Source organism: Hoplias malabaricus, chromosome 8 (assembly GCF_029633855.1).
Source record: "Hoplias malabaricus isolate fHopMal1 chromosome 8, fHopMal1.hap1, whole genome shotgun sequence".
Classification (NCBI taxonomy): Eukaryota; Metazoa; Chordata; class Actinopteri; order Characiformes; family Erythrinidae; genus Hoplias; species Hoplias malabaricus.
The window spans coordinates 6277661-6302684 of record NC_089807.1 but is presented as its reverse complement, the minus strand read 5'-3'; the positions used below and the strand labels follow the sequence as shown (position 1 = coordinate 6302684).

At 43.6% G+C, this 25024-nt stretch overlaps 1 protein-coding gene and 1 non-coding gene across 2 annotated transcripts in view; one reads left to right on the top strand and one right to left on the bottom strand.

Annotated features, from left to right (window-relative positions):
* The window catches only part of atrnl1a (attractin-like 1a), a 301564-nt gene that overhangs the window by 199406 nt on the left and 77134 nt on the right, over nt 1-25024 (top strand). The window lies entirely within an intron of this gene.
* trnag-gcc (transfer RNA glycine (anticodon GCC)) lies at nt 18720-18790 on the bottom strand. The gene has a single exon. It is a non-coding gene; the product is annotated as a tRNA-Gly (tRNA).

Here is a 25024-nt window from a genome sequence, read left to right as displayed (position 1 = left end):
TTGCACTCCTCACACCATTGAAACCGACGTTTGGCATTGGCATGAGTGACCAAAGGTTTGGCTATAGCAGCCCGGCCGTGTACATTGACCCTGTGGAGCTTCCGATGGACAGTTCTGGTGGAAACAGGAGAGTTGAGGTTCATGTTTAATTCTGCCATGATTTGTTGTGTGCATTGCAATATTTTGAGCAAAACTGTGCACTTACCATCTGCTAATTGAACCTTCACACTCTGCTCTTACTGGTGCAATGTGCAATTAATGAAGATTGGACACCAGGCTGGTCTAATGAAAGGCTGGTCTAGCCATGAAACCTCCCACACTAAAATGACAGGTGTTTCAGTTTCATTGTCCAACCCGTGTGTATATTCAACCTGCTGCTAATGCGGCATCATTGTACAGCTTAATGCACCTGAGAATGCAAACTGCCCAGATCTGTCATATCAGATCTCAGATGCTCCTGCTAACCACCAGCTGAGGTGTCACCAGATACCAAACCTGTGATCTCTTGATGACAGAGCCAAGGCTTACATCACTACCGGATTTCTCATATTTTAAAAACACTTTAAGGAGAAAAACAGTCCTCTGTGAGGCTAGTGACTTGCCTCCTTTCACCTGTTTAATTTACCACTTGCTAATCTGCACTTCTGCCAGATGAGTCATATTATGATTCGATTGCCTCTTATCGCCCATTGTTTGGTTGGCCCAATGTCCTCTGGAGCTGAATGCAGTTATTAGATGCAAATGAATGAAAAGCAGGGTTCATTTTTGTGCCCGTGTTGTGACATTAGGTGCGGCTTGTTGTGGGTGTGTTTGTTTGACCTTTCAGCTTCAGTATGCTAATTCGAATAATCCCCTCGTCACAAAAATTCATTATGTTTTAACAAGATTTGCTCTGTCTAGTAATTTGCATGTGTTTCTGTTTTCCATCGTATTCATTAAAACGGAGGGTCTGGATCACATTTGCTGTAATAAATTAAATTTTCTTAATACACAAGTTTCTCCTACAGTACAGGGCCCAAAAGTTTATGGACCACCCATTAATATTTTGTATCTAAATATAAGGGTAGTAATAGAGAGTTTGAACATTTCTATAAGAATTTGATGGCATGCAGTTACAAGAACCCTAGTGGATAACATAGAACATAAGAACAAAATACTGGATAACATTTCACTATTCCACTTCCCAGTGTCAGTGGACATTGAGTTCTTCTACTCCACACTTGGCACTGAGCATTCTGAATGTAAGTTCATGTGCAGCTGCTTCAGAGCACAATATTTCAATTCCACACATTTCTACAGGGATTTTACAAGCTCTGCACAAATAATTGAAACATGTGTCCACAGTGTAGCCCAGTTAAGTTATTTATAATGGGGTCTCTACAAACTTCAGTTCTGTTGCTCAGATGTTAAAAGAATGCAGATGGCACTTTCAAAGTCTGACACTGATGAGACACATTACATTGCAGGGCATTTATATAACAGCTCAGTTGAACTTTATTTTGTGTGTTGTCTGCAGAAGAGAATATAATGGATTATTCTTCTGCATGTGTCTGCCATGTGTTTTACAGAGTGAGTTTGTGTTGAATATTACATGTGATATTTTAACACATGCATTCACCCATTCATTGAGTTTCTGATCATTCTGATCAGGGTCAAAGGTGGTCTAGAGCATACCTTGAATTATTGGGGGCAGACACAGGGAGAACACACCGCACTCCTCAAAGACAGTCACCCGGAGGAAACCCACACAGACACAGGGAGAACACACCACACTCCTCACAGACAGTCACCCGGAGGAAACCCACACAGACACAGGGAGAACACACCACACTCCTCACAGACAGTCACCCGGAGGAAACCCACGCAGACACAGGGAGAACACACCACACTCCTCAAAGACAGTCACCCGGAGGAAACCCACACAGACACAGGAAGAACGCACCACACTCCTCACAGACAGTCACCCGGAGGAAACCCACACAGACACAGGGAGAACACACCACACTCCTCACAGACAGTCACCCGGAGGAAACCCACGCAGACACGGGGAGAACACACCACACTCCTCACAGACAGTCACCCGGAGGAAACCCACACAGACACAGAGAGAACACACCACACTCCTCACAGACAGTCACCCGGAGGAAACCCACGCAGACACGGGGAGAACACACCACACTTCTCACAGACAGTCACCCAGAGGAAACCCACGCAGACACGGGGAGAACACACCACACTCCTCACAGACAGTCACCCGGAGGAAACCCACGCAATGAGATGGAGAACACACCACACTCCTCACAGACAGTCACCCGGAGGAAACCCACACAGACACAGGGAAAACACACCACACTTCTCACAGACAGAGACCAAAGGATCAAATCCAGAATTCCATGAACCTGGAGCTGTTTGGTGGCAACACCCGTGCAGTGCCACCATGCAAACGTTAACTTCCTGAAGTGGGAAAAATCCATATTTTCAAAGTCATAATTCACAGACTTTCCACTCCAACTCCATTACATGACTTCAGCAGACTTGGTGATGACCACAGCATTTGGTCTGACCATTTCTTTCCCCTACTTTGTCTGGGGTTGATGATGATATGCAGTGTAATTCCCTGAGACACATAACAGTCATATGGATGGAAATTCCTTCTCTGTTCAAATGTTTTTGTCCCAGAGGTCAGCAGTGGTTTATATTATCTACTCTCCACATTATAGTTAGCCACGTTTATTTATGTCCAGCCTGGGAGCTGTAGGGGGTGGAAGCTTGTTCATTCTGGGGCCTTTTGACTTTGTTTGTGTTGAGAAGCCAGGGCCGCGGCTTTGTATTTTTATTTTCTTTCTTTTCGAGGTTATTTAGTTTTCTTGAAGTGGGAGTTTGTTTTCTCTGGCTATGATCATCCCTCAAGCCTTTAGCTTTCAAAATAAATAAAAATCCTCTAGCTAGTCTTTTGGTGTAGCCAGCATTATGCATCCAAGCTTATTTTCCAATGTGCGGCCTACCTCGACAGGCCATAAAGCATCCACGTTTTTCTACAGCCCACATAGACTTAAGCTTCGATTGTTTGGATCATACACAACTTGGAAAGTTAAAAATGCAGCATATTCCTGAACACAACAGAATGAAGAGTAATGGCAGCAGTTGTAAGCAATACACATCTACTGTTATTCAGAGTATAGACTAAGCCTCTGGGTTTGAGATACCTTTCGGAAGATGCTCTTAAATATTATTTTTTATATCAAAACGTGAAGGTTGTTTACATCACTGAGATTTTAAAAATCAACAATCCTATAATGGCCCTTTCATTGTAAAATCATCGGTTTGAAGCTGGTTATGCCTCAGACCTTCAAGCTGGGAGTCCTAGAGAGCACAACTGGCTTGATTCTATGGTGGGTGGGTTGCCCCCCTACCCTTTTCACATCACACTAGCTCAGTGCTAGCCAGTATAGGTGTCTGTCAGCTGATGTGACAGTCCTGGGTATAGTCTGTGCTCTCCTCTGGCTTGTTTAAATGTCCTTGGTGTTGTATTGGCATTAGTTTGAAAAGAAGGCAGTGGTTGACATCATGTTTCAGAGGAGGCAGTGCTTCTCCACACTCACTGTTGACGGCATTGTGTGCGATAGGAGGTTTAGCTAAAAGCTAACAAGGTGGATCTGTATACGAATTATGATTGGGTGAAACATTCAGTAAACTATGGTGCATTAAAAACATTATTTAAAATTCTCAACATGAAATATTCTCATTTACAGTTTTCTACTGGTCATGTGTCATCAGGCTGGTCTCAAAGTGAGTACATATTTTACTACAGCACCTTTCAGACATGCACGGTAACCCTGAACATTCCCAGACAGTACCTGGAGGAGCTGTATAGCCTATGAGAAGATAAATGACCAAGTCCACAGGGTGAACACACCACACTCCTCACAGACAGTCACCCGGAGGAAACCCACGCAGACACAGGGAGAACACACGACACTCCTCACAGACAGTCACCCGGAGGAAACCCACGCAGACACAGGGAGAACACACCACACTCCTCACAGACAGTCACCCGGAGGAAACCCATGCAAACACAGGGAGAACACACCACACTCCTCACAGACAGTCACCCGGAGGAAACCCACACAGACACAGGGAGAACACACCACACTCCTCACAGACAGTCACCCGGAGGAAACCCACACAGACACAGGGAGAACACACCACACTCCTCACAGACAGTCACCCGGAGGAAACCCACGCAGACACAGTGTGTTCACTTTGTGTGTTTCTGAGGAAGGACATGCTGGCCTTCACACTCCCAGCTGCATCTTATGACCAGGGGGGTGCCAAGTGCGCTCTTTGAAACTTCTGTCTTTTGTATAACTACTAACTAAGATATGTGTCCTTGTTTTGTACCTGCAAAAACACTAAAACAGAGTGTGTGACTTCAGGGTCCATCTTTGTGCTTGCTATCAGCGGTAAGCAGGTGACTGTCTTTATCCTCAGAGGCTAGATATCCGCATTCAGAGGCGTCTTAAACAGCAGCGTCAATCTTCAAAGCAGCTGCGGCAAAGTCAGCCGATCTAGCCTTCCAGGGACAAGACAAGGACATCTCTCTGGAGGCGCTCAGCGTGGCGGAAATGATCTTTCCGTGTGTGTTTGTGTGTAGGTGTGGGTATATATTCATAGTGTTTTGGTTGACTTTATTTTTTTTTTCATGTGCCTGAGTGCCTGAGGCTTTTACCTTGTGTCACTTGCTTGCTGTGTCCTTCTGTAGAGGAGCAAAGATGTGATCTTCACTGTCACAGTGATGGATAGCTGTGGCTGACTTCTGACTTCCATGTCTGTGGAGAAATAAGCAGCCATTTGCTGATATCGTGCTCCACTGTAATCCACACCTTCGCTCTAGTCACTTTCGGGGTGTAGAAATGTTGCCATGATGACACCGGAATTCTGATGGAATTCCTGACATAAAATTTCCTACTTGTCAAATAAACTTTTTTCTCTCTGACTTTTCTTTCAACCTCAGATTTTCTCTCTCTCTGTTTCTCTTTTATTTTGTTTCTTTCTCTGTCTCTCATTCGTTCCCCATTTCTCTCATTTTGTTTCTACTTGTTTTTCATTCTCTCCCTCTCCCCCTTTTGTTTTTCTCTTTTTCTTTCACTTCTCTCTCCCTTTTTCATTCTCTCCCTCATAGTGTTTCTGAACTTTTCACTCTCTTTTTTCTTTCTGTTTTTCATTTTATGTCTCACTTTCCCCTTCTTGCCTTTCACACACACACACTTTAGCAGTCATACATGAGCCTAAGATGACCATGCTGAGTGCCTGTGGAGCTGTGGGACAGTGCTTTCTCAAGTGATGGACCTCCATTCAGCTTTGGAATGAGTCTGAGTCATGTTTGTGATACTGAACTAATATTTAAATCCCATAAATGGACCTCACTAATGGTCTTTTAACTGAAAGCCATCAAATCCTTAGAGCAATGTTCCAACATTTACTATAAACCTTTATTAGAAGATTAAAAACAGTAACTACAGGAAAAAGGGCCTTCCCGTTAATCTTTTATTTCAGATGAGGTGTTGGATGACCGTATGTCCACCAACCTCCATTCATGTGTGTGTCAGGCTGTAGGGGGCAGTCTGCTCTTATTGGTGCAGCTGTGTGTGAGCTCCCTAGTCACAGCTTGTCCCTTTTAAACATGCTAATCAGACTAGTGCTCTTGTCACTGCAGTGTGTAGTGTGTGGCCATTAAACACGAGAAGGGATAATGATATCTGGCAGCGGTGGGACAGAGGAGTGTTGGACACCCTCAGAAAGCTTGTCAGCGCTCTGAGAGTACGGAGTGTATTTGTGTCCATCTGCGTGTGCTTATGCTTTCTTTGAATTCTAAATATTAACCAGGTAAACAACTGGGTGAATGTGTGAAGTTACCCACAAGTGTGGGTATGTGATGTGTGAGTGACTGGGTGAGAGTGTGAAATTGTCCACTGGTGTGAATAAGTGACTGGATGAGTGTGAGAGTGGTGAATGTGTGAAAATGTCCACAGGCATGAGTAAGTGAGTGACTGGGTGAATGTATAAATTTGCCCACTGGTATGAGTGTGCGGGTGACTGGGCGAGTATGTCAAACTGTCCACAGGCGTGAGTAAGTGACTGGGTGAGTGTGCGAGTGACTGCGTGAGTGTGTGAAATTGTCCACTGTTGTGAGTAACTGGGTGAATGTGTGAAAATGTCCACTGGTGTGAGTGACTGGGTGAATGTGTGAATTCATTCACTGGCGTGAGCATATGGGTGACTGGGTGAGTGTGCGAGTGACTGAGTGAGTGTGTGAAATTGTCCATTGGTGTGAGTGACTGGGTGAATGTGTGAATTCATTCACTGGTGTGAGCGTATGGGTGACTGGGTGAGTGTGTGGAACTGTCCACATGCTTGAGTAAGTGACTGGGTGAATGTGTGAATTTGCCCACTTTTGTAAGTGTGTGAGTGACTGAGTGAGTATGTCAAACTGTCCACACGTGCAAGTAAGTGACTGGGTGAGTGTGTCAGTGACTGAGTGAGTGTGTAGAACTGCCCACTGATGTGAGTGTGTGAGTGACTGGGTGAATGTGTAAAACTGTCCACTTGTGTGAGTGACAGGCTGAGTGTTTAAACTGTCCACTTGTGTGAGTGACTGGGTGGGTGTGTAAAACTGTCCACAGGTGTGAGTGACTGGGTGAGTGTTTAAACTGTCCAGTTGTGTGAGTGACTGGGTGGGTGTGTAAAACTGTCCACAGGTGTGAGTGTGTGAGTGACTGGGTGAATGTGTAAAACTGTCCACTTGTGTGAGTGACAGGCTGAGTGTTTAAACTGTCCACTTGTGTGAGTGACTGGGTGGGTGTGTGAAACTGTCCACTGGTGTGAGTGACTGGGTGAGTGTTTAAACTGTCCACTTGTGTGAGTGACTGGGTGGGTGTGTGAAACTGTCCACTGTTGTGAGTGACTGGGTGAGTGTTTAAACTGTCCACTTGTGTGAGTGACTGGGTGAGTGTGTGAAACTGTCCACAGGTGTGAGTGACTGGGTGAGTGTTTAAACTGTCCACTTGTGTGAGTGACTGGGTGGGTGTGTGAAACTGTCCACTGGTGTGAGTGTGTGAGTGACTGGGTGAATGTGTAAAACTGTCCACTTGTGTGAGTGACTGGGTGGGTGTGTGAAACTGTCCACTGGTGTGAGTGACTGGGTGAGTGTTTAAACTGTCCACTTGTGTGAGTAACTGGGTGGGTGTGTGAAACTGTCCACTGGTGTGAGTGACTGGGTGGGTGTTTAAACTGTCCACTTGTGTGAGTGACTGGGTGAGTGTGTGAAACTGTCCACTTGTGTGAGTGACTGGGTGAGTGTTTAAACTGTCCACTTGTTTGAGTGACTGGGTGAGTGTGTGAAACTGTCCACTTGTGTGAGTAACTGGGTGGGTGTGTGAAACTGTCCACTGGTGTGAGTGACTGGGTGAGTGTTTAAACTGTCCACTTGTGTGAGTGACTGGGTGAGTGTGTGAAACTGTCCACTTGTGTGAGTGTGTGAGTGACTGGGTGAGTGTGTGGAACTGTTCACATGCATGAGTAAGTGACTGAGTGAGTGATTTGGTGAGTGTGTGAAATTGTCTACAAGTGTGAGTGTGTGAATGACTGGGTGAATGTGTGATGCCCTGTGATGGAACGGTCACTGTCCAGAGTCTGGCCCTGCCTTGCTTCAAGTGATTCCAGGTAGGTAGAAGACCAATCACGAAACTCATCAGGATGAAATGATTAATGATGAATGTATGAATGATACAAATTTCCATAACCATCCAATTAATATGAATGGAAATTCCCAACTGGCTCTAGCTACTACATATGTAAAAATCCACTGTAATGTTTAGTTATTATAGGTATGAAGTACCATAAGGTACATCACACGAGATGGGCATCTGCTTCATTTAGAACTGCTTCTACTGCAATACAATTGCACAACTCTTGGAGGAGAGCACCAGCAATGCTCCTATGGCTGCCATTGCAGATTGACGAAAGAGAGAGGATCGTGATCCATTTGCAATATTTAGTGTTTCAGTTTAAAGTCTCTTTCTTCCCGAAATAATAAGTAATACAATACCTACACCTTAGAGGCCCTTAAACGATAAAATTACTTGCATCGTTCGAGAGTTTGCGAGGAAGAGGAAAAGGAACACACTGTAACGCTTAAAGCCTCGTGTTTACCATCTCTCTGCTCCTGTCTGAGATATGGCTCCATCCTGTAGCTGTTTGCATCAGATTACGCACTAGCTGCAAAAACAGAGCGAAGACATCTGCGGCCGTTACTATGATCCTCCATCTCCCTGAGTGACCTCTGGGCCTAATGAACACATCCCTGAACTTATTTCGCAAACATCCAATTTAACATGCTGCTCTCTCCCGAGCCAAGGCCCAGGCTTCTCTCTGATTAGCAGCCTGCCGGAGACCCCGGCATCTGGGGAGGGGAATAGTAACATTTCACAGCTAAAATTACACCAGTTTATTAGCGAGCAGATCGGAAGTATGAAAATGAGCCTCATTTGAATGAGCACATGCTTCTGAGCATCGGGGTCAGTGTAGCTTCATCTCCGTAGATAGCAAATGAAAATTCAGTATTTATTTCCTTGCATAATTTCCATAATGCTTGAAAGGATTTTTGTGTGTGTGTGTGGGGGGGGGGGGCATGTTTGTGTGTGTGTGTCTAGGAAATGGCTCACACTTGTACAATACATAATCATGTTTACTTGACTGCTTCCGCTTGACATGCATTTTAATTTATTTGCAATCACCCTGGTCTTTTGTGTTCAACAAAAAACATCCCTGAGAGCCCTTACGCACCGTTCCCCTGACTGTTTTCAAACCAAATGTTTCAAGGATAGATGACAAAAACGAAAAACAAACACCATATAAAAAACACAGTCACAAAGGGATGATCTAAATCATTATGTGTTGTTATATTTCATTTTTTAATCATATATACAAGGTGTAGAGCTGTCACTCAGCTCTAGGGTACTGGGGTTGTAGAACCCCACTCTGGGTCACTGTCTATCGGGAGTTTGGTGTGTTTTCCCTGTGTTCGTGTGGGTTTTCTCCAGATGCTCCGGTTTCCTCCCACGGTCCAAAAACAAATGTTGGAAGGTGGATTGGTGACTCAAGTTACTACTTAATTTCCAGCTTTGAAATTTGAGAAGTGAGGTAGCACCCCGGCACTGAAGGTGGTGTTGCTACCATGCAGTTCCATGGTCCTAGGTTCGATCCTTGCATCATGTGTCTCTCATGTGTTCTCCCTGTGTCTTTGTGGGTCCACAATCATGTTGGAAGGACTGGCTGTGTGCAACAGTCCACAGGTGTGAGTGTGGGAATGACTGGTCAAGTGTATGATGATGCCCTGTGATGGACCAGGATGCGTTCCAGCCTTGCACTCTTGATAACTCGTAGTGTAAGTGCTTAAAAGAAAGTGTTTTGAAAGCCTGTTTGCATGAAATCAGCATGCATTTCTGTTCAAAATACACCTGGTTCCAGCTGTAAGATTTTTATTTGATGTATTCAGGTTGCTAGGTAGCCCAACATTCCTGTTACAGCTCAGGGTGAATTTATTTTCCTGCCGGTTTGCCAGCTGTTTTCCTGACTTTTTTCAGTTGATTGAATCTGCGGTATGTATAATGGTTATGATAAACGGCCCAATAAAAAAAATGCTGCAGAATGAGCTGGAATAAAATAGTGTAAAGAGGCCAGCTGCATGTTCATAAGAGGCAGACTGGAATGTTCATTGGTGACATGTCTCATTACATTGGGATGTTGCTGCCGGTTCATGGTCCAGTAAAAGCTGTGGACTGGAATAGAAATCGGTAAGTGGTTCGGCCCTGTCTTTCTGATATCAGATTATGTGAATGATGTCTATCGAACCTGATACCAGTATAGGATTTGTAGTTTATTTTCAGTGTTGTGAAGAAGATGCTGAAAAAGTGTTCTACGCCAACACCATTCTTTCGTTGCAAGTAATCAGGTTTATTTCAATGAAAAGAACAGCATCTTAACAAGCCCCAATGGACTGCGTGTTGAGAAGTTAGCCAATGTCTTCTAACCTCAGTCTAAATCTCCTCCGTTTATATAGGTTGGTTGTTTTTTTACTAGGTAAGCATCTTATTTACTTAATCTTATGTCTTGGGCTGAGAGAGACCTATCTCTATTGAGTCCTGGACTTTTAGACCAGGGACTCCTGATCTAATTATTACAATCCATTAAATAAATCATGTGGTATTTTAGATACATTTGCACATGTGGCAAATTTCTATGTACAATGAATTATACTTAATAACTTATGCATATGTGGACATTGAATTATATGTCAGATTGTAGTGGGCCCATCTCTAGAATAAACCTTAATATTAACCTACATTCAAAGACATTTGCATTCTCCTGGTAAGAATCACATCAATCACCATCAATTGGTGAGATTTCGTAAAGCTTTCTCAGTATCTTCCAAATGTTATCAGAGTGTTTTTCAGGCAAATATGCCTATCACATTCTTTCCAGCATTGCTGGCTTTGGTATCTTCTGGAAAATCTTGTCATAAGTCCAGCATCAAACAGCCCTTTAGCTGTGAACTGTTTATTGGCCTCTGTTCTGAACAGAACACATTGTAATGCTGATAGATTATATTCACAGTGTGCAGAGGGCCGTATTTCTGTGTCTCTCAGTAACACAGGCATGGCGTCTGATTACAGCAGATTAGCGGCAAATAGCTCTGACATGTCTCTTGTTTGAATTCATGACAAAAGCACCTCCAGAAATGTGGCAGTGGTAATACTCAAGCTTTGAACCCTGCTTGAAATTCACACTCACTGAGTAATTAGCATAAAATGAATAGCCAAAATATAAAAACATAACATGTGACCTTCTGAAATGAAGGGTATTCACAAATTTTGCCCCCACGCCCCCACCCCACTCACTGTGTAGCAGTAATAGCTTCAGCTTTTCTAGGAAGTCTTCACGATAGATTTTGGAGCATCAGCCACATCAGTGAGGTCAGGAGCTGACATCGGAGACTAGTTCTGCATCAGAAACACTATTCCAGCTCGTCCCGATGAAGCTCCATTACTCCAGAGAACTAAGTTTCACTATTTTACAGCCCAATGTTTCTGGCCGACACGTGCCGCTGCCATTGAACGTAGGCTCATGTGCATCTGCTCCAGTGCATCCCATTTCTATTAGGATTCTACGCATCCCTAGGACTGCGGGATCATTGTCTGTGAGGAGGTTATGTTCTACTTGTGTCTGCATGGGTTTCCTTCCCTAGTCCAAAAACACATGCTGGTAGATGCATTGGCTGTTCTATAAATTTTCCACAGGTGAGAGTATGTGAGTGACTGTGATGCCCTGGGATGGACTGGCGCCCAGAGATTCTGGGTGGGCTCTGAACCCATCATGACCCTAAACAGAATGAAGAAATCTATTATACAAGCTGTGTATACAATTAAACATCAGTGGGTGAACCTTAATGTAGCTGAAGTCCCTGGTTATGAGGACAGACAGTGTACGCTAGTTGTGCTTTTTAACTTTTAGCAGTATTTTACACCCAACAAAAAGCTATCTGAGGGCATCTCTGATTACTCCTTCCAAGTCCTGGGGGAGATGTGGTGGGGATGCATAAAGGAGACATAATTTCACACTTGTAATTCTTGGGTGGGTTGATATGAACCCGTACTGAGGAGCTGATAGATCCATGAAACTGAGAGAAACTGGATTAGATCCAGAACTGTCATGCCTGCTTCTGCACAGTGGATTCGCTCCAAGGTTTCTGTGCTGGGACGCCCTCACTCCTCTGAAATGTCATCGACATAATGTCTCTAAGCCCAGTGGTTTTGGTCATGCTGTAATGCAGATTACAATACGTGCACAAACATAATAGTAATAATATTAATAATAACAGTAATGTATTTTTGTCAAACATACACATGCACAAACCTTCAGGAGCTGCTTCCGGGCCAAATTATAATTCCAAAGATCTGCCTGTTAAACTATCTGAAATGGGGCAGCACTGCAGGCGTGGATATTAATGCCTCTGTGTGATAGGGGAGTGCTGAGACTAATTGCACATGAATGCTGGTTTTAACCAGATTAACCACGGCTCGTTCAAGTGCATGAATCACAGTTTTGTTCCTTTTTGTTCCCTTGTGTGGTACAACACCGGTGTCTTTCAGAGGTTATCAGAGGATTCTTCATTGTCTTACCCCCTCTCTTGGTTCTGGCGCCCCAGCCCACCATTTGCTTAGCTCTGCTGCAGCCGATCTCACAGTCACTGCGGTTTCAGAGACGATCTTGGCCTTATCGAGAGGTCTACAATGATTTATTACAATATAATGAATGCATAGTGTGTAATATCGGCCAATATCTATCAGTCAGGCATTAATAAAAACTAAATAAAAAGCATTAACAAATCCCAACATGTGTTTTTGGACTGTGGGAGGAAACCGGAGCACCCGGAGGAAACCCACACGGACACAGAGAGAACACACCACACTCCTCACAGACAGTCACCCAGAGAAAACCCACACAGACAACAGGGAGAACACACCACACTCCTCACAGACAGTCACCCGGAGCGGGAATCAAACCCACAACCTCCAGGCCCCTGGAGCTGTGTGACTGCGACACTCCCTGCTGCACCACCGTGCCACCCACTTGATATATCAGTCAAACCCTAATATTAAAAATATAAAGCCTTATTATGAAATCCTGCCCAGTATTATATTGTGTTTTATGGGTGGAAGGATGGAAAGATGTATGTGTGGCAGTGTACTTTTCTATATAAAACATGCAGAGGTGCCGGATCCTCATGCAGAGCTTGGCGCTCAAACATAAGAGCATCTGGCTCAAATTAAGGACTGCCCATGGGGTACAAGTCACAGGGGGAACCAGAGTCTCATTCACATTTATTATGTACTTTAGGGATATCTGAGATATATTAAGCTTGGTCTTGTGGACAGAAACTTGGTCAGTGTTCCATTCCTGATAAAAACACAGAACGAGTGTGAACTGTAATAGTTGGGTGAACTTGAGCATATTCCTTTTTAAACTCTAAAACCCACAGCAGAGTAGAACACTTCTGGATGTTTCCTCGCCCAAACATGTCACTTTAATAATTCGTAAAGTGCTAGTTTCTTGGAGCTGGGTATTGAATCCAACGCTTCATCTGCACTGTTTACAATACGCCTCCATTAACTTTCCCTCAACATTTCCCTTTAGGGGGTTTTCCTCTGAGGAACCATTCGGTTACTGTGTGAGCTCAAGTGATGTTTGTAAAGGGTTAATATTTCAAAATATACGTTTGCTATGACTGGGTGTGTGTGTGATGCCCTGCGATGGACTAGTGCACTGTACATAGTTTGGTTTACGCCCAGTGATCACAGGTGGCTCAGAACCCACAGCGCCCATGAGTGGTTACATGTGTGCGCTAGCAGGGTATCAAGGCTCTTTATATCAGGCTGTGAAGCAGTGGAAGTGGGTTCTGTGAAATTATGAAGCACTACTGATGAACGTTGAGAGTAGCTGGGGTTGTGTTTGTGATCAAGAACCAATCATCCAATCGAAGTACCTGGACTCACTAATGTTTATGCAGCTGAAAGCTCACCGCATTTATCCGAAACATCACATATAATCTTGTTTCACACAAAATGAGTGTTTTTAAATACCCTGAGCTGATGATCGTGTCTCCCTTGTCCTGAATGGTTTCTGTTAGAAAACCAAAGCCGACAGTGGAGGTGAACTGGAGCTCAGAACAGCGCTGTAGCTCTGCTTTACAACAGGGAAATGTGTGACAAAAACACCCGCCTACCTCTCTCTCCTTGTGCATGGAAGCGTAAGTGTTTCTGAGGAGAGCCCCCTGCCCCTGTATCCTGCTCTAATCCCACCGAGTGGCAGCAGCTGCTGTGGAAGCTTCAGAAGATCCCCCTGCCAGGAAGAGACAATTAGCAGCGCTAATGAGCGAGCTCCTGCCATCACACACACTTCCTCTCTCTCCCTCAAAATGTCTGCCATCCACTGAGAAACATATAAAGTGGGTAGGACAACTTCGAGGAGCAGAAGAAGAAGAGAAGCGAAGAAGCTAGCAGGAATTCAAACACTTCTCCACTCTGGTGCCATACTGGGGTCATTAACTACAGCAGTTTACAGAACAGTTCTTTGGCAGAAATAATTATTCATTTCTTCTCTTTGTTTTAGTGCACGGAAATGCTGATAGATACAAGCTACAGCTGTTTACTCCTACATACAGTTACATTACAAATATATTTAGCGTGGTTACTGCCTCTTTTCATTTCTGTGAAGCATGAATGTACATTTTGTCATCTAAAGAATTCACATAAGAATTCACAGCTCTACAAAGCACATGGGACATTTGTGTGTGTACCCGTATGTGTATGTTTGTATATCTATGTGTCTTTCTGTGAAGTTCTTGTTTAATTATGTTGCAGTGATTGGTGATTCGTAGCTAAATCAGTGATCACATGTTCAGGGCTTTATACTGATCAGTCCACCAAGAGTAAGAGGTAACACCTGGGAGTGCTTGAGGAGTCACTGCACATTGTTTTTCATTACATTTACAATTTTCGGAAGCAGGACAGTGAATGTTTGAGCAGTAGCATGTCATTAACCTTTAGCAATGTATTTTACAATATTCATATTAGCAAGACTGAGTTTGATTTGATTTGATATTCAAACCACTGATATTTACACTCTCCCTGTGTCCGTGTGGGTTTCCTCCGGGTGCTGGAAGGTGGATTGGTGGCTCAAGTGTCTGTAGGTGTGAATGTGTGAGTGTGTTGCCCTGTGAAGGACTGGCGCCCCCTCCAGGGTGTATTCCCGCCTTGTGCCCAATGATTCCAGGTAGGCTCTGGACCCACTGCAACCCTGAACTGGATAAGGGCAACTGCAAGAGCATCTTAAATGTAAATTACACTTTATTCCTAGCTTCTTCAAGTTAACTCAGCCTGAGGAAACATGAATTCACCAATGCTCTCAAGCTGAGTTTAAAAATCATAGGGAATAAATTGCCAAGAAAATTATATTCAGTTATTTTAATAGGCTATTTTAATTTCTGTAATGTCTCTCCCGCTCTCCCTCACACACACAGACACAAACGTTTAAAACAACTTACTTCAGCTACTTACTTCATGTGCATTTCTTTATGTCACAGTTATTCCACCAATGAAATATTTCAGTACTTATTAATTATATATGTATTTTTTTATGAAAAGGCAGAGCCATAAATATGTTGCAGTTGTGTGATGTGCTCACTCGTAAGAACTGATTATCAGGTTCTGAGACCCAGTTTAGGTAAAGCACAGATCAGTAAGGACTGTCTACACCACACACTGTGACTGACCGTTTAAAGAGGAAACAAGTCACATTGATCCCACATACACACACCACTCTACAGCTTCAATTACTGCTTTATTATTCACTCACAACTAGGAACTTGAATTAGTTACCATACTACTTTATATACTGTCAGTAAGTTCTGAGAACCTGCAGCTGGCGTTTTGCCCTGAGACAACAGTGATGGGCGAGTTCATATGAGGCTGTGAATGTTTGCAATTCAAACTAAGCATAAACAATCATTTCCCCTGTTTGACAAATCACTATTGTAGAGATTATAAAACTAATTTGTTTATGTCTGAATGAATCATACATATAAATGGAGTCCACTGTGTAGCACCCTCTAGGACTAGGCAACTTGTTTCTTTTTGACACACTCAACACCACCTTTTCATAGTGATTTAACAGTGATCACTATTTTAATCAACAAATATTTTATAATATTCTGAGTAGGGCGGCACGGTCGCGCATAAGGTAGTGTCGCAGTCACACAGCTCCAGGGGCCTGGAGGTTGTGGGTTTGATTCCCGCTCCGGGTGACTGTCTGTGAGGAGTGTGGTGTGTTCTCCCTGTGTCTGCGTGGGTTTCCTCCGGGTGACTGTCTGTGAGGAGTGTGGTGTTTTCTTCCTGTGTCTGCGTGGGTTTCCTCCGGGTGACTGTCCGTGAGGAGTTTGGTGTGTTCTCCCTGTGTCTGCGTGGGTTTCCTCCGGGTGACTGTCTGTGAGGAGTTTGGTGTGTTCTCCCTGTGTCTGCGCTTGTTTCCTCTGGGTGACTGTCTGTGAGGAGTTTGGTGTGTTCTCCCTGTGTCTGCGTGGGTTTCCTCCGGGTGACTGTCTGTGAGGAGTTTGGTGTGTTCTCCCTGTGTCTGCGTGGGTTTCCTCCGGGTGACTGTCTGTGAGGAGTGTGGTGTGTTCTCCCTGTGTCTGCGTGGGTTTCCTCTGGGTGACTGTCTGTGAGGAGTGTGGTGTGTTCTCCCTGTGTCTGCGTGGGTTTCCTCCGGGTGACTGTCTGTGAGGAGTGTGGTGTGTTCTCCCTGTGTCTGCGTGGGTTTCCTCTGGGTGACTGTCTGTGAGGAGTGTGGTGTGTTCTCCCTGTGTCTGCGTGGGTTTCCTCCGGGTGACTGTCTGTGAGGAGTGTGGTGTGTTCTCCCTGTGTCTGCATGGGTTTCCTCCGGGTGCTCCGGTTTCCTCCCACAGTCCAAAAACACACGTTTGTAGGTGGATTGGCGACTCAAAAGTGTCCATACGTGTGAGTGTTGCTCTGTGAAGGACTGGCGCCCCCTCCAGGGTGTATTCCCACCTTGCGCCCAATGATTCCAGGTAGGCTCTGGACCCACTGCGACCCTGAACTGGATAAGGGCTTACAAATAATGGATGGTTGGATGGATGGATATTCTGAGTATGTTTCATCACCATTTGCTGCTCTCCAGTCTGTTTGTGCTGGAAATAACTGTAATACGTTTAGGAAGATCCAGAGTCAGTAAATGGGTAATAAATACCAAGCGTCTCATTTCGCTTACAGCATCTGGAGATTTTAGACAACCGTGAAAACCCCAAAGGTTGAAAAGCACAAACCGAGATGAGGATATTGCTCTATTCTTGCTCCATAGGTGGGGAAAATTGATTTATTTTTGCTTAAGGTAGAAGTCTCCCCAAATTTGTGAGACAGCTTACTGCATGAAAGTAAACCCAGACCAAAACAGCTACAAAACTAACAAACTCAAGTCACAAATGCGATTCTGTGGTAATTCAAACTGTGAATAAAAACTTACAGACAAGTTAAACTTCAGCAACATACAAACAACAATTTTCTCCTCGAACATAATGTTCCACCTTAAAAGACACGGTGCTTCTGAACGTAAACAAACGAGAGAAAAAAGAGAGACCAGTGTTTCCCCACAATCTTAGTGTTCTGTTTAAGTTCTATTATTTCTCTGAGACAATCCCCTTGATGCTTGTTAAAGTGGCAGTGTTTGAAACAAAATGCAGCCTCCAGGCTTATAGACTTACACAACAGTAGACTGTATCAAAGCCTTGTCACTGGACATGACATCTTAAAGTAATGGCTGAGACCTGTACCGTCTGTGTAACATTATTGTTGTCATGTTCCTGGGGATTATTACATTACAAGGCACAATTGTCTAATATCTTTGGCCTTTGCTTTGCTCCATCAGCAGACTGCACACATTCCCAGGGTTCATGGCCTTTTTTATTACCAGCTTGTGTTCTCATACTACACTCTTGTGTCTACACACAAGCAGAAACACTTGCACTTCTTTTCTGTGTGTGTACTTGTGAGCTGAACTCTCTCTGTGTCCCATACTCACACACACATGTAGACGCACACACACTGTATATTTTTATAATCTGCTTTATTTGAAATGGAAAGAGCAACAGTTCATTGTAGACTCCCAGTGTTTCACTTGGATGTTATCTTGGATAAGCATTTGAATTATTTCCTTTTCCAAAACAGGGTATGTAAACAAGCCCATCGTTTAATTCTAAGAAGGCGGGGGCAAATGGAATCTGTTGACATCATCTAGTTTTATAGACTTTAAATTGACACAATCCAAAGAAAAATATATTTATATTGATGTGTGGGTGTGGGTTTGAGTCCTGCTTCGAGTGACTGTTCTCCCTGTGTCTGTGTGGGTTTCCTCCGGGTGACTGTCTGTGAGGAGTGTGGTGTGTTCTCCCTGTGACTGCATGGGTTTCCTCCGGGTGCTCCGGTTTCCTCCCATGCTCCAAAAACACACATTGGTAGGTGGATTGGTGACTCAAAAGTGTCCATAGGTGTGAGTGTGTCGCCCTGTGAAGGACTGGCGCCCCCTCCAGGGTGTATTCCCGCCTTGCGCCCAATGATTCCAGGTAGGCTCTGGACCCACTGCGACCGCGAAATTGTGTATTGTGTATCCAGCCCCTGGTTCCTATAAAAAAAAAAAAAAATAGTGAGATTTCTGACAAATGTAGGATATAAGTCAGTGGCCATATAATGTATCTTGTAAAATCTGTGTATTATTAGATGCCTAAAGCCGTTTGTATGAAACTGAAATGAAGAATAAAGAGAGAAATACATCATAAAAAATAAAACAAAAATCTTACATCTAAACCTCAATTATTTTCTCCTTCTTAAATATATTATTTTTCAGGTAACTTAAAAGGAATGTTAAAACATCTTTACGTTATCCGCTAAATAATACATGTAAATATGTTTTATGCCTTAATTACGCATTACTATCACTGAATTATTATCATTAATAAAATATTTACATAAATAATACATTACCCTTTCAGGTTAAATCTTCTTTATTGTTATTCGTTCCTTAAAAGTTTGCGTTGCATTGGCCGGGAATCGAACCCGGGCCTCCCGCGTGGCAGGCGAGAATTCTACCACTGAACCACCAATGCTTGACTGAGTAGTCATGTGACATCGCTTACTCTGAATCAACCAATAAGAGCCGCGGGGAGTAGGAGAACTGAGACTGGCCTGAGGGGAAGTCTAGTTTCTTTCTTCTCTTCTTCGCGCTGTCCTTTGATTCTGTTCTGAAAGGTTAAACGAGCCCGGGGTGGTCTTTCCCCCCGCGAGCCCCTCTGTCCACCTCCCTCATTCAAGTAATCAATCAGCACGCGCTTCTCTCGACACTGCCCCCCTCCCTTGGAACCCCAACGCGAACGGTGACCTTGAGAAAATGAAAGGCGCGAGCAGGCGGTGGTTCATTTGCGCGCGCGCGCCTTAATGAAGCTGTCTGAATAAATGAATTCAGCTGGTAGCGCACGGAACGGCAGACCCCTTCTCACTCTGGATAAGTGTTAATTTGGATAATGATCGGGTGATATTTTGGAGGCGGTGAGTGGGCGGTGGAGCCTCTCGCCATTTTCTGTTCAACCTGTCTCTCACCTGAACAGAGAGAAACACAAGCTCTGACGTTAGCTAACGTGTAATAAGCCTAACATCTGTCCAGAGGTTATAGAATCCTTTTGACAGGTTGCACTAGTCCCTTTCCCAGCAGAACAGACCCACCATATGATGCTCCCACCTCCATGCTTCACAGTTCACTTTTTCCCCCTATGGATTAAAAGCCTCTTTTATATTGCTCAGTGTAATAGTGGACCTTTTACTCAAAGACCACCTTAACAAATAATTGACTGATAGTTGCACACGATCACCAGGATCAAGGCATGTAGCCTTAAGGAGGGAATGAAATCTTTGGCAAACAGGATATTCCAAGGAAAATCATTCCTGTGAAGCATGGGGGTGGTAGTATGAGTGTGTGGTGAAGCTACCCAGTAAACAAGGAACGTCCGTGGACGTTCAAAATAGGTAGTCTGTCCTTCAAGGACATATTTTAAACGTCAATGGACGTCCAAATTCCATCTTAATGAGTTAGTTAAATGGTGACCAATCGATAACGTCAGTGGACGTCCAAAATGCGTTTTACACAAGTAATTTATTTAGGGACCAATTAATAACATCAATGTACGTCCAAATTACGTCTAATAGTCGTCTTTTCAATGTCTGTGTTTGGACGTCTTTTCAACTTTCATTTTCAACCTTAAGAGAACGTTGATTAGACGGCAGTCATTACGTTATTTCAACGTTGAATCAACGGCTAAATGTTTACTGGGTACTGTCCATGGAGCTACACTGAAAAACATATTCATTATGTAAATGTTATAACATGGTTGTGATTTGTAGGTGTTTTATAACTAAATAACTAAATGAGCTCCTGTCCACTGGTGGTGCTATTTCACTAAATTAATGCTAGCGTGTTATGCACCTGAAGAAGAATGACCAAAACAGTGCTGTAAACTGTTATATGAGAATGTGAAACCAAAGCAAATTTTGGAGCTTAGATTTTGGTGTAGGTTCACTGTTACATGGTAACAGAGGTGTTGCTATGGTTAGAATAAAGCTATGGCAATGGTTAATTGCAGCTTGTCAACATTTAACAGTTTCCCATTAGCTAATGTAGCTAATTCTACTCCAGTCCTAGAGCAGCTGAACTCCATGTCTCAATATTTCTGTGAGGATTTGACTGCAGCATTAAGCCACAGGAGCATTAAAGAAGATCTGAGTTGCAGGGTTACTCCTGGACCATTTTTTGTTTCCGCATAAAAGTCTATAGATATTCAGCTTTGATACATGGACTGAGAAGAGGTTAAATACAAAGGAACAGCAGCAGATGCAGTTTGGTATAGCTAAAGGGTTTATAGTCTGGAAGTACCTTTTTTTTTTGTTTTGTTTTGTTTTTAGGCAGATGCTAAGTCTGAATTTCTGTGTATATGTTTAGCTTCTTGTGCCTGTGGCTTAGCTCATCCAACGTGACCTGATTGTGCTAGTTTCCTTTATCAGACAAACTTCTATAAATTTCCTGTTTTCACATTTTCACACATTATTTCAGGGACTTACCTTCTCCATTTCACGGTGGAGTATGAGCTTGTTTTATCTGTAGCTATGCAACAGACGAGAACGGAGGAGATGCTATCAGTGCTAATGTGTGACGTATCAATTTCAAAAGCTTGACCAACCTCAAAATGCCACGCAAGTGCGTCGCAAGAAATAAAAAGTTTAGACTCAGATGTATCACATTTTAAAACAAGAGCTTCATGTGTTATTGTTCTTGTATTATAAATATATTCATTCATTCATTCATTATCTGTAACCCTTATCCAGTTCAGGGTCGCGGTGGGTCCAGAGCCTACCTGGAATCATTGGGCGCAAGGCGGGAATACACCCTGGAGGGGGCGCCAGTCCTTCACAGGGCGACACACACACACTCACACACATTCACTCACACCTACGGACACTTTTGAGTCCGCCAGTCCAATGTTTTTGGACTGTGGAAGGAAACCGGAGCACCAGGAGGACACCCACGCAGACACAGGGAGAACACACCAACTCCTCACAGACAGTCACCCGGAGGAAACCCACGCGGACACGGGGAGAACACACCACACTCCTCACAGACAGTCACCCGGAGGAAACCCACACAGACACAGGGAAAACACACCACACTCCTCACAGACAGCCACCCGGAGCAGGAATCGAACCCACAACCTCCTTATAATGTATAAATATACATTATTAATATATAGAGAACATATAAAAACCCATTAGGTCGCTCTGATCACTCGGGAGTAGTCTGCTAGTGGCACCCAGAGTCAGAACAAAACAGAGTGAAACAGCTTTCAGTCATTTATGTTGTTGGAAGAAACTCCCAGATGATGTCAGACAAACTCTAAATTTAGTCATTTTTGTCCACTTTAAAATATATTCTTGTAGGTATTTTGGACCCTGCATATGATTATATTTACTCTACCTTATTTTATTCTATCTTTAATATTTGTAATGCACTTCAATTGCTATAATCTATTTAACACATTTAATTATTTTAATTGCATATATATATATAATTATTCATTGAATTCTGTTGATCATTTCTATTATTATGTCTTATTTGTACTGACTTTAATTTGAACTGTTGTGGCTTTCTGAGATCTCAGGATTTCATCAGCTTCATTATTTTGTTTTTACTTCTCTGTCAGTGTGAAGCAGTTTGAATTGCCACTGTCTATGAACGGTGCCATACAAACACATTTGCTTTGCCTCTAATTGTAGCCTCATAGTTGCTGCTCCTAGGTTTTACACAAGTTGCTGTAAGTTATGAGGATTTAGTGGCAGACACAAGAACATTCATGATTAGTCCTGGATCAAAAAACACAACTCAAACTCATCCCGAAGGATCAGATGTTCACTCCAAATAACACAGAATTTTAAAGCACATGCACTAATTAAAAGGATTATATACATAATTTGGAATATTTTTCTTCTCTAAGATGAACAGATTTAAACACCTCTGGTCACATGACCACCCACACCTCTGGTCATGAACACTGGGTAATGACAGAAAGAAGGAGTTTTCTCCAGTGGGTTGCTTGGTGTACTCTCCAGGGTTTGGGTGAGGAGCCTGGAGTAGAATCTCTGTTCCTTCACAAGGTATACCAGACATGGCCAACTTGAAGGAGTCTTTGGGGTAGACCCAGGACTCCCTGGAGGAATTATATCTCATAGCTGGCCTGGGGATCCCCAGGAGCTGGTTGTAGCTGTGGGGGACAGAGACACCAGGGCTTTTTTTGCTTGCCATGTTGCCACAGTGACCCTGAAATTGTCAAATCTTGCCGCCATTATTATTAGTTGTTGGCAATTCCACATTTTCAACTTTCAACTATTTTAAGCCTCGAAAGGGTGGGGGCATGAGACGCTAACTCATATGCTGGAGGAGAGTGCAAACTTCCCAAATCTGTCACATAAGCAGATACACGTCCATGCTACACGCCACTGCAGCCAATGGGGAAAAATGGAAGCCAACTCAGAGAGGGAGGCCAATGATGCCCTCTAGTACTCCTGGCCTTTGACAGCTGAGGCCTCACCTGAATTTGAACCTGCAGTCTTCAGGTGATCTGTTAGATTTCTACGTGAAAAAATATACATATGCTCATTGGCGGAGGCTGTAAATCAGTAAAGCATGAAATGTGACCAAACATCTGCAGACTGCTGAAATAATATTTTATTTCAAATAAACTCGGTGAAGATGGAGTTAGGTTGTAATAAGACTGCAACAGAAATCAACACCAGAGATGATCCTTGTGTTTTTTAATTGTTTGAAGTGCTAGCATGTGGTGAGGGACTGCGGAGAAAGTGAGAAATTGAGATGGCCGTCCCCCTCCCGCCCCCCCAGCTGACAGAAAGCAAGGGCAAAAACAGCTGTTGACGTCCTGCTGTAATGTAAATAAGTAAATACAGAAGCAGCCAGAGCCCATTCTCCCACACGGCCCACACTTACACAGCAGTCCAATACAGCCATCTGCTCCTGAACCACACAACCACACACACACACATAATACAAATGAACATACACACGCAATCTGGAGAGAACAATAAGAGAGAACTCATGCCCTAACCAAAGGTTTCTCAGGCTTTTCCAGTTATTACACTAAAACACTCTGCACATGAGTTAGCAGCAGATTAAAATTAGCTTAAACGTTACCAAAATTTATATAAATTGTCAGTAATTTTAATCTTTAATTTGTTTTACAGCAGCCATGTGTGTTAATCAGTAAAATGTCAGATGTTGGGCTAAACACATAGTGTAGGTTGGACTTGGGGCGGGGCTGTGGTCTCACTGTGGATATCCCAGCGTACGCAGAGGCTCCCCCGTTTGTTTTTCAGGGGTTATTTATTGGCGTTTTATGCTGTTTATGTGCTTGGTGTGTAGCGGGATTAGTTGCTAGGTGGCTCACTGTCTTACAGAGGGTTGTCTGTGAGCATGTTTTGCCTCTGGATCTCACTTAGGAAACCCAGATACTGTGGTGTCCTCTAGCTTCCTTTCTGTAGCATTGCCCTTCTTAGTTTGTTGTAGTAAGGCTGTGTCTCAATGCCCCACCTCTGGAGACATCACAGCATTACTACTCTGCTGTGCAAATAAGCATCGTTGGCCTCAATCTCAGGGAGGTTAGGCCAGCCCTCCCCCTCTCCCATCACTCCACTGTGAGTGTGTGTTAGCTCATATAACAGATCTTGGCAGGTACTTCACAGTTGCCTCCAAATTTGATTCACTCAACCAGCAGGAAAATATAGGGGTGGGGTGAAGCGAAAATACAGTGCTGTCTCCTCCCTCAACATCCATGGCTGATGTGTCCTGGAGCAAGGCACCTAGCCCCCATATGCTCCCTAGGTGCCTGGATGGCTGCCTTACGCTCTGTGTCCGTGTGTATGCTAACTTCCCCAGTGCATTGGTGTGTGTTCACTGCCACAGAAGAGTTAAATGCAGGGGCACTATTTCAGTGTTTGTCTTGCAATGAAAAAAATAATAAATAAATGTAATTGATGGCCCATTATCGACCATTTACCGTCCCCCAATATAGATCTGAGGACCACCAGAGGCTGTTTGAGAAACCCTACCCCTGCACACGTGGTAAAGCATGGTGAGCCTGGTGCACTGCAGTAACATGGACAACACAGGTTTTTTAAAACCCACAAACCTGATCTAAACAGAACTCTTATTGATCTGCTTCTGGCTGTATGCTCCTCAAGGTCAAGAATGTGTGTATGGTCTGTCAGTGGTGTTATGTTGCAGTACCACGTGTGTCACCGAGCTTTAGTTTGTGTGCCGCATTAGGCAACTGGCTTTTAATTTGAGTAGCTTTAAAGTCCCTTGGAGCTTAAATCTGAGATTTGGAGCAAGTTTTGGGTCGAAGGGTCACTGAATCGCCTCACTAACAGGAACATTTAGGGTGGGGGGGTGAAGGAACAGTACTGTCTCCACCCTCAACACCCATGGCTGAGTTGCCCTTGAGCAACGAACCTAACCCCCAATTGCTCCCCAGGTACTGGGTTAGCTGTGTGTGTGTGTGTGTGTGATTTCCCTGAAGTGATGATTTTAAGAATCTTTTGGATTCATGTTTAAATATTTTCCATGGATAACCACAGGGATAATAGGATCATGATGTGTGTATAGTTTCCATAGGTTCTATTTTTTCTGGATATTTATAGGCATTAGACCTAAGTACCTTGTGAATATGTTTTAAATATATTATCTATACATGGGTCAGCCTATCTGTTATATTTTATTGTGTTATTTG